The sequence below is a fragment of the Tachyglossus aculeatus genome, chromosome X1 (assembly GCF_015852505.1).
Source record: "Tachyglossus aculeatus isolate mTacAcu1 chromosome X1, mTacAcu1.pri, whole genome shotgun sequence".
NCBI lineage: Eukaryota > Metazoa > Chordata > Mammalia > Monotremata > Tachyglossidae > Tachyglossus > Tachyglossus aculeatus.
Window position 1 is genome coordinate 127618885 of NC_052101.1, and position 10981 is coordinate 127629865.

Here is a 10981-nt window from a genome sequence, read left to right on the forward strand (position 1 = left end):
ATTTAATCATTGTTTTTATTATGCATTTACTCTGTGCCAAGCTCTGTGCTAAGCTCTGGAATAGATTCAGAATTATCAAGTTGACCACAGCCCCTCCACAACCCAGGACTCCTAGACTAAGAGACAGGGAGAACAGGTATTCGACACCTATTTTACTGATGATGAAGTTCAGTGACCTGCCCAAGGGTATGCTGTGGGGTGTGATTTACATAAGAGGCATTTGTTCAGATTATCAATGTGTCTCAATGTCCTCTAGAAGGAATTATGACCCACCATGGTGCCACACCCCCTATGATTGACATCTGTCAGTCATGTGATGCAATCTGACACCAGCCTTGGGCCCACTCACCTGGGCTACTCCCTGGTCAGCTCCAGAGGAAGGGACCTGAAGAGGAGGCCCGTACTTGGGTGTTTGTGAGCTGGGCACCATCCCCACACCGCCATCCTGCTCCCCTGTCCCTGCCGCGGGGGTCATCTCTGGAGGAAGGAAACAGGGAGAGATATGAAAGGCATAATCTAAAGGAGGGTGGTTTCATATCGATTCCTAAATAATTGAAAATGAGAGAAGAGCATAATTTAAAGATTCTTACATTCTCTTCCCCACCTGTCCTTCCTTGGAGTCATGGCGGGGAGAGGCAACCCGGGGTGGCGGAAAATCCCTCCTCCTTCTTCCTGGTCACAAAATCAAGCGACTTCCTAATTTAAATTATGATGACAGCTGAACTAGGCAGATGGCTAAACGATGAAGACAGCTCTCTCTTCTACAACACCTTTCATTCCGTGTTTCCCCACTCCCCTAAAATCTCTAGTAGTTATCCATCCAAGCAGCACGGCTCAGTGGAAAGAGCATGGGCTTGGGAAACATACGTCAAGGGTTCTAATCTCGGCTCTGCCACTTGTCAGCTGTGTGACTTTGGGCAAATCACTTAACTTCTCTGTGCCTCAGTTACCTCATCTGTAAAATGGGGATTAAGACTATGAGCCCCACATGGGACAAACAGACTACCTTGTATCCCTCCCAATGCTTAGAACAGTCCTTGGCACATAGTAAGTGCTTAACAGATACCATTATTATTATTATAAAACAGAAACCTCTTTCCATCAATTTAAAGAACTCAATCTTTCAATCACCTTACCTCCTCCTACTTTACTTCCCTGTTATCCTACTATAAACCAGCCTGTACCTTTAGCTCCTCTAATTCCAACCTTGATTTGTACCTCGATCTTGTCACTCTCACCACCCATTCCTTGCCACGTCCTGCCTCTAGCCGGTCACACCCTCCTTCATATTCAACAGATGATCACTCTCCCCACCTTCAAAGCCTTATTAAAAGCACATCTCCTCCAAGAGGCCTTCCCCGACTAAGTCCTTATTTCATCTTTAGTTTTTTTTAAAAATCAATCAATCAATCATATTTATTGAGCGCTTACTGTGTGCAGAGCACTGTACTAAGCGCTTGGGAAGTACAAGTTGGCAACATATAGAGACAGTCCCTACCCAACAGTGGGCTCACAGTCTAGAAGGGGGAGACAGAGAACAAAACCAAACATACTAACAAAATAAAATAAATAGAATAGATGTGTACAAGTAAAATAAATAAATAAATAGAGTAATAAATATGTACAAACATATATACATATATACAGGTGCTGTGGGGAAGGGAAAGAGGTAAGACGGGGGGGATGGAGAGGGGGGGCGAGGGCGAGAGGAAGGAAGGGGCTCAGTCTGGGAAGGCCTCCTGGAGGAGGTGAGCTCTCAGTAGGACCTTGAAGGGAGGAAGAGAGCTAGCTTGGCGGATGGGCAGAGGGAGGGCATTCCAGGCCTGGGGGATGACGTGGGCCAGGGGTCGATGGCGGGGTAGGTGAGAATGAGGCAGGGTGAGGAGATTAGCGGCAGAGGAGCGGAGGGTGTGGGGTGGGCTGTAGAAGGAGAGAAGGGAGGTGAGGTAGGAGGGGGCGAGGTGATGGACAGCCTTGAAGCCAAGGGTGAGGAGTTTCTACCTGATGCGCAGATTGATTGGTAGCCACTGGAGATTTTTGAGGAGGGGAGTAACATGCCCAGAGCATTTCTGGACAAAGACAATCCAGGCAGCAGCATGAAATATGGATTGAAGTGGAGAGAGACACGAGGATGGGAGATCAGAGAGAAGGCTGATTCAGTAGTCCAGACGGGATAGGATGAGAGCTTGAACGAGCAGGGTAGCGGTTTGGATGGAGATGAAAGGGCGGATCTTGGCAATGTTGTGGAGCTGAGACCGGCAAGTTTTGGTGACGGCTTGGATGTGAGGGGTGAATGAGAGGGCGGAGTCGAGGATGACACCAAGGTTGCGGGCTTGTGAGACGGGAAGGATGGTAGTGCCGTCAACAGAGATGGGAAAGTCAGGGAGGGGGCAGGGTTTGGGAGGGAAGACAAGGAGTTCAGTCTTGGACATGTTGAGTTTAAAACAGTATTTGTTAAGTGCTTGCTATGTGTCAAAAACTGTTCTAAGTGCTGGGGTAGATACAAATTAATTAGGTTGGATACAGTCCCTGTCCCGCATGGGGCTCACATTCTAAGTAAGATGGAGAACAGGAGAAATGGGAGAACAGGAGAAATGAGGCATGTAGAAGTTAAGTGACTTGCCCAAGGTCACAGAGCAAGCAACTGATTTCCAGTTCCATGCTCTTTTCAATATAATAATAACAATAATTATTATTATGGTGTTTGTTAAGTGCTTACTATGTGCCAAGCACTGTTCTAAGCACTGGGGTAGATACACAGTAATCAGGTTGTCCCATGTGGGGCTCACAGTCTTAATTCCCATTTTACAATGAGGCCACTGAGGCCCAGAGAAGTTAAGTGACTTTCCCAAAGTCACACAGCTGATGCCATGCTGGTCCTCATTTCCTTTTCTCCCACTCCTTTCTGTGTCACTTACGTTTGGATTTGCACCCTTTATTCACCCCTCCCTCATCCCCACAGCAGTTATGTACATGTCTTCTAGACTGTAAGCCCAATGTTGGGTAGGGACCGTCTCTGTATGTTGCCAACTTGTACTTCCCAAGTACTTAGTACAGTGCTTTGCACACAGTAAGCGCTCAATAAATATGATTGAATGAATGAATGAATGTTCCTAATTCATTTGTTAATATCCATGTATGCCTCCCCCTCTATCTTGGTAGCTCCATGTAGGCAGGGAGCATGTTTACCAGCTCTGCTGCATTGTACTCTCCCAAGCTCTTAGTAAGTGCTCTGCACACAGTAGATGCTCAATAAATACAATTGATCAGTTTTTTAATTAAACAAGAGATGCTATAAACTACTTGCATTTTGGATTATCTCGAGTGATCCTGCCTGATTAATGTCTCCTAGCACAAAATGCACCGATGTGTCATGGAATCTGCCCAAATTCAACACGGTAGGCAAGTGGTGGGGTCAGAACTAGAATCCAGGTCTCCTGGCGAGTCTGTGATGTGAGTGCCATTCGGGAGAGGCATTTGCTTGCCTTATGGATTTCTCTGCTTGTCTATCAGTTCTACCAATCCTGAGGGGAAGGAATTGAACTACAGTCCAACATGGTGCCACTCCCCAGCTAGTCATAAAATGTAATCTGACACCGGGCTGGTGCTCACCCACTGGTGCATGGCTCCATTGGGCCAGACAGGGGCCTCACTGTTCCCTGGCCAGGGATCTTCCCTGCCTCAGACCACTGCTGGACACAGAGAAGAAAACCAACATGAGGCTTTTTTGTTTGTCTCCTCTACCCGTCTCGTGGAAAGATAGACCTCAAGCAGCACAACCCCCCCCCACACACACACTCCCAGAGAGTTGGGACAAAAGCCACTTCAGTTTTTGCCACTTTCCTGTTTCGAGGGGAGGAGAGAGAGGGCTGACAAGTGGCAAGACAGACTCCCCCGGACCCTGCCTGAGTGATCTCTCAGTCCCCTGGTCCAGCGGTGGAAACCGTTTGCACACTTATCTCCCTTCATACCGTTCACAACAACACAAGTCCCGCCTTTCTCTTCACCCTCTGCTTGGAAGATCAGAAGTAATTTAAGCTATGAGCCGATCGATCAGTAGCCATTAAAGAGCATCAGTTTGTCATATCATCTTGAAGGATTTCTCCTGAATAATGTTTTGTAGAGTAAATGTGCCAACCTGTCATGGAATCCTCCTGACTCCCAGGCTTGTGCTCTTTCCACTAGATTATGCTGCCTTCTCCCTTCTAGTCTGTATGTCATAGTGGATAGAGCCCAGGCTAGAGAGTCAGAAGGTCATTGGATCTAATCCCCACTGCGCCACTTGTCCGCTGTGTGACCTTGGGCAAATCAATTCACTTCTCTGGGCCTCAGTTATTTCATCTCCAAAATGAGGATTGGGACTGTACGCCCCACATGAGACAGGGACTGTATCCAACCTGATTTGCTTGTATCCACCCCAGCGCTTAGTCCAGTGGCTGGCAAACAGTAAGCACTTAATGAATACGGCAATTATTATTATTATTATTAACTCCTGGGGGGAATTGATTATTTCTACTATATCCTTCTGCCCCTTTAGGCTGTAGGCTCATTCTGGACAGGTATCATGTCTCTTCACTCTATTGTATTGTACTTTCCCAAGCACTTGGTACAGTTTTCGGTACACGATAAGTGCTCAATAAGTTGTCATTCATTCATTCAATCACGTTTATTGAGCGCTTACTGTGCAGAGCACTGCACTAAGACACATGGGACTCACAGTCTCAATCCCCATTTTACAGATGAGGGAACTTGGGCATTTCTATGAAGCAGCTAAGGGGCCCTCTGTCCTTGCTTCTTAGGATGAGAACCCTGCGTGGAATAGGGACAGGGGAGTAGGTAATCAGAAAATCAGATCAGATGCAATCCCTGTCCCACATAAGACTCACAGTTTAAAAGGCAGAGATCCAATCCCCATTGGACAGAGATGGAAATTGAGGCCCAGAGATATTCAGAGACTTACCCTGGGTTACACAGCAGGGCACTGGCAGAGCTGGGGCTAGAATCCAAGTCTCTCTTTTTTTAATGGTATTTTTTAAGCGCTTTACTATGTGTCAAGCACTTTCCTAAGTGCTGGGGTATATATAAATTAACTAGGTCAGACATAATCCTTGTCCAACATGAGGCTCAAAGTTTAAGTAAGAGAGAGAACAGGCATTGAATACCATTATGCACACAAGGAAATTGAGGCACGAAGTTAAGTGACTTGCATGAGGTCACACAGAGCAGGCAAGTGGCAGAGCCAGGATTAAAACCCAGGTCATCTGACTCCCAGGCCTGAGTTCTTCTTACTAGGCCACACTGCTTCTCAGTCTCTTGTTTCCCAGTCAAAGTTCAAGAAGGATTCATATTGAAAAAAAGAAACCTTATATAGACCCCCCTCTAACCCCTGCTCTCAAAAAGGCTTCCATGCAGGTTAAGAAAACAAATTCCTACTAGGAATAATTAAAATTTGTTTTTGAGCAAACCTTGGTTGTGAAAATAAGGTCAACAGTCCTAGTGGTGGAGGGAGATCTAGTCTATGCACAAATTTGCATAACTAAACAATCAAACTTCTGGCCCAAATATCTCAGGCGGGATTTCTGTGGGGGTTTCATTAACAAACGCCTTAGACACTATGGTGAGGACAAAGAAAATGTTACGCTGCATAATAAAGCAGCCTGTAAAGTCCATGAGAATCCCAAGTATATGATACTCTTCAAAAGTCTGGCAAGGAGAGAGAGAATAAAAAAGGAAACATTAGTTTTCACATCTTGGAATCTTCCGGCTTACTTTTCAACCACATTCACCAAGGACAGGAATGATACCCTCCGGCAAAGAAAACGACTGCCAACGTGCTGTTCTTAAATGCACTTATTAAAAGTTGCCAGCCATGTTTTATGAAAAGTAGGAGCATCACCAAAGAGACTCTGTAAGGCATTCTGGAACAATTCACTTGTTTGTGCATGAATGAAGAGCATGGATACCTATTTTTGTCATTGGGTTGCTCTCCTGTGGAACAAAAAACATCCTTTGTGGGAATTAACACCTTCAATCAAATGCTCAGAAGGAAACTGGGTGATTTCCCAGGAGATTTAGTACTCTGTGAAAATGTTCCCAGGTGGGATTTTTACCTCCTTAACAGGAGAGTTACTTGGTTTCTCATTTCTCTTGGTTTTATCTAGTTCAACCTCTAGATGCGTTCACTGGAAAGAGTCACAGATAATTCTCCAATTAAGCAGTTACGTGTCCCCCAGCCAACCCAACCAAATCCAAGTTCCAATCTCATCATCCCTAATCCCTGACTAATTCCTTAGGCAACCACATCATCATCCACTTTGAAATTTGCCGGCAAAAATGAGATTTTGTTCCAATTGAAAGATTTCAAGGATGTTGCCCAAATGACCAACTTTCCTGTGTCTCAGATGTTTAGTGATCCTGGTTGTTGAGCATGACTTCTATTTCCATACTAGGATAATGTTTCATGAGATTTCTCATGAAATCTCTTGCTCCATCCCTTCTCCCCTCCTTAACTTCCATCTTCAGCCGCTCACTCTCCACTGGTTCCTTCCCCTCTGCCTTCAAACATGCCCATGTCTCTCCCATCCTAAACAAAACCTCTCTTGACCCCACCTCACCTTCTAGTTATCACCCCATATCCCTCCTACCATTCCTTTCCAAACTCCTTGAACGAGTTGTCTACACGCGCTGCCTCGAATTCCTCAACACCAACTCTCTCCTCGACCCCCTCCAGTCTGGCTTCCGTCCCCTACATTCCACGGAAACTGCCCTCTCAAAGGTCACCAATGACCTCCTGCTTGCCAAATCCAACGGCTCATACTCTGTCCTAATCCTCCTCGACCTCTCAGATGCCTTTGACACTGTGGACCACCCCCTTCTCCTCAACACGCTATCTGACCTTGGCTTCACAGACTCCGTCCTCTCCTGGTTCTCCTCTTATCTCTCCGGTCGTTCTTTCTCAGTCTCTTTTGCAGGCTCCTCCTCCCCCTCCCATCCTCTTACTGTGGGGGTTCCCCAAGTTTCAGTGCTTGGTCCCCATCTGTTCTCAATCTACACGCACTCCCTTGGTGACCTCATTCGCTCACATGGCTTCAGCTATCATCTCTATGCTGATGACACCCAGATCTACATCTCTGCCCCTGCTCTCTCCCCCTATCTCCAGGCTCGCATCTCCTCCTGCCTTCAGGACATCTCCATCTGGATGTCTGCCCGCCACCTAAAGCTCAACATGTCGAAGACTGAGCTCCTTGTCTTCCCTCCCAAACCTTGCCGTCTCCCTGACTTTCCCATCTCTGTTGACGGCACTACCATCCTTCCCGTCTCACAAGCCCGCAACCTTGGTGTCATCCTCAACTCCGCTCTCTCATTCACCCCTCACATCCAAGCCATCACCAAAACCTGCCAGTCTCAGCTCCGTAACATTGCCAAGATCCGCCCTTTCCTCTCCATCCATACCGCTACCCTGCTCATTCAAGCTCTCATCCTATCCCGTCTGGACTACTGCATCAGCCTTCTCTCTGATCTCCCATCCTCGTGTCTCTCTCCACTTCAATCCATACTTCATGCTGCTGCCCGGATTATCTTTGTCCAGAAACGCTCTGGGCATATTACTCCCCTCCTCAAAAATCTCCAGTGGCTACCAATCAATCTGCGCATCAGGCAGAAACTCCTCACCCTGGGCTTCAAGGCTCTCCATCACCTCGCCCCCTCCAACCTCACCTCCCTTCTCTCCTTCTACAGCCCAGCCCGCACCCTCCGCTCCTCCACTGCTAATCTCCTCACCGTACCTCATTCTCGCCTGTCCCGCCATCGACCCCCGGCCCACGTCATCCCCCGGGCCTGGAATGCCCTCCCTCTGCCCATCCACCAAGCTAGCTCTCTTCCTTCCTTCAAGGCCCTGCTGAGAGCTCACCTCCTCCAGGAGGCCTTCCCAGGCTGAGCCCCTTCCTTCCTCTCCCCCTCGTCCCCCTCTCCATCCCCCCCATCTTACCTCCTTCCCTTCCCCACAGCACCTGTATATATGTATATATGTTTGTACATATTTATTACTCTATTTATTTATTTATTTATTCTACTTGTACATATCTATTCTATTTATTTTATTTTGTTAGTATGTTTGGTTTTGTTCTCTGTCTCCCCCTTTTAGACTGTGAGCCCACTGTTGGGTAGGGACTGTCTCTATATGTTGCCAATTTGTACTTCCCAAGCACTTAGTACAGTGCTCTGCACATAGTAAGCGCTCAATAAATACGATTGATGATGATAATGTTGAAATTGAATGACTAAAACACTGAATGCTTGTCTGGGGAGTGTATATGTATGTGTATGTGTGGCGAGGGAGGAGTGGTGTGGGTGGGGGGAGACCCTGGAATTTTGCCAAATCTTTCTAGATTGAGTTGCCCCAAGTCCTCTAGTATCCCCTGAGGTTTACATTTCTGAATTCTGAGAACAAACCACTCCACATCCCTACTCTATGTGGAAGAGAAGGTGAGCATTAGCTAAAATGAATAAGGAGCTGGGACAAAGACAGACAGAAGCTAATAATATGATTTTCTTTCCAGTCATAAACATGACACATGTTCTTTCAGAATATCGCTGAAAATCTTCATTTTGGAGCAAGTACTTTACTTCAGATTAAAAAAACCCTTCAAATCACATTTTATATCCCCAGTTGGATTGTTTTGCCACCGTAGTTACAAATTTTCAAATACACAATTTGAATCTTTCTACTTCTAACTCGAAGGCAATCTTGCCCACTATCAAAATTGAATAATTTAGTTATTTTTTCAAGTTGGTTAGGAAACTCAATTCCTTCAGCAATCTCATTATTTTCATTGTTTTTAAATCCACTGATGTCTTTTTCCTTATATAGGTATTAAATTTTATTGATTTATTCATCACATTTCAATATTTTATCAACCTCTTAGTTGCATCATTTTTAATCATTCTAAAGGCATCATCAGTGTGACTTTTATGAAATCTGGCTTAACAATGACTCATTCTAATTTATTTTCATTCAAGGAGTCTAATGAAATATTCAGTACATTTGAAAGGATAGACCATTGCATCACCTTTTGTTTTTTCGTAAAATAATTTTGCCTAAAAAACTAGTTAATTGGTTTTGTCATCAGCTGTCAAATTACTGCATTCTATGGAGCTTTTATCTTGATTGAATTTTGCTTCTGAAGATAATTAAAACCTCATTCACTGAGTCTTTGTTGTACTGAATAATCCAATACCAATCCTACAAAAACATCTCTAAAGTTGTCTGGTCGGATTGGCTTTTGTTATTCATAAAACACCGCAAATTCTTAATCCAGTCTGTGTTCAGACCAATATCTGCTTTTATTGCTGAAACCAGCCTCCATATATATTCATTGCAGAATGCTACCAGGATTCATAGTTGTGATCAATCAATCAATTAATCAGGCATATTCATTGAGCACTTACTGTACACAGAGCACTGTACTAAGCACTTGGGACAGTACAATGCAACAGAATTGGTAGACACATTCCTTGCCCAAAGGGAACCAAGCTTACAGTTTAAATGGGGAGACAGACATCAATATAAATAAATAAATGAGGCATATGTATGTAAGTGCTGTGGGGTTGAGGGAGAGGTGAATAAAAGGGGACACAGAAAGGGGTGGAAGATGAGGAAATGAGGACTTAGTTGGGGAAGCCCTCTTGAAAGAGTTGGGATCCAGTACTTTAACATGAGACAAGCAATGCAATTCAAATCACCTTTCTTTGACACTGAAACATGTAAATGGAACATGGAGATAAAGAGGGAAGTGAACATGAGGCAATTTTGAACCTAATATTTTTTGTCTTAAATTTGGGTTGATGATTTTAGTTTGATCTGTGTGCTGCTGTTTGCCTCCCTCTTGGCCAAGGATTCCACCCTAATTGGCTTTTTGTTCTGAGTACTGGACACCTATCTACACGTTTTGTTTTTGTTGTCTCATCCTATCCCATCTGGACTACTGCATCAGCCTTCTCTCTGATCTCCCATCCTCGTGTCTCTCCCCACTTCAATCCATGCTTCATGCTGCTGCCCGGATTGTCTTTGTCCAGAAACGCTCTGGGCATGTTACTCCCCTGCTCAAAAATCTCCAGTGGCTACCAATCAGTCTGCGCAACAGGCAGAAACTCCTCACCCTCGGCTTCAAGGCTCTCCATCACCTCGCCCCCTCCTACCTCACCTCCCTTCTCTCCTTCTACAGCCCACCCCACACCCTCCGCTCCTCTGCTGCTAATCTCCTCACCCTGCCTCGTTCTCACCTGCCCGGCCATCGACCCCCGGCCCACGTCATTCCCCGGGCCTGGAATGCCCTCCCTCCCAAAATCCGCCAAGCTAGCTCTCTTCCTCCCTTCAAGGCCCTACTGAGAGCTCACCTCCTCCAGGAGGCCTTCCCAGACTGAGCCCCTTCCTTCCTCTCCCCCTCGCTCCCCTCTCCGTACTTCCCAAGTGCTTAGTACAGTGCTCTGCACACAGTAAGCACTCAATAAATACGATTGATTGATTGATTGATTGTCTATCTCCCCCTTCTAACGATGGCATTTATTAAGCACTTACTATGTGCAAAGCACTGTTCTAAGTGCTGGGAAGGTTATGAGGTGATCAGGTTGTCCCACGAGGGGCTAACAGTCAATCAATCAACCAATCAATCAATCATATTTATTGAGCACTTACTGTGTGCAGAACACTGTACTAAGTGCTTGGGAAGTACAAGTCGGCAACACATAGAGACAGTCCCTACCCAACAGCGGGCTCACAGTCTAGAAGGGGGAGACAGAGAACAAAACCAAACATACTAACAAAATAAAATAAATAGAATAGATATGTACAAGTAAGGTAAATAAATAAATAGAGTAATAAATATGTACAAACATATATACATATATACAGGTGCTGTGGGGAAGGGAAGGAGGTAAGATGGGGGGATGGAGAGGGGGACAAGGGGGAGAGGAAGGAAAGGGC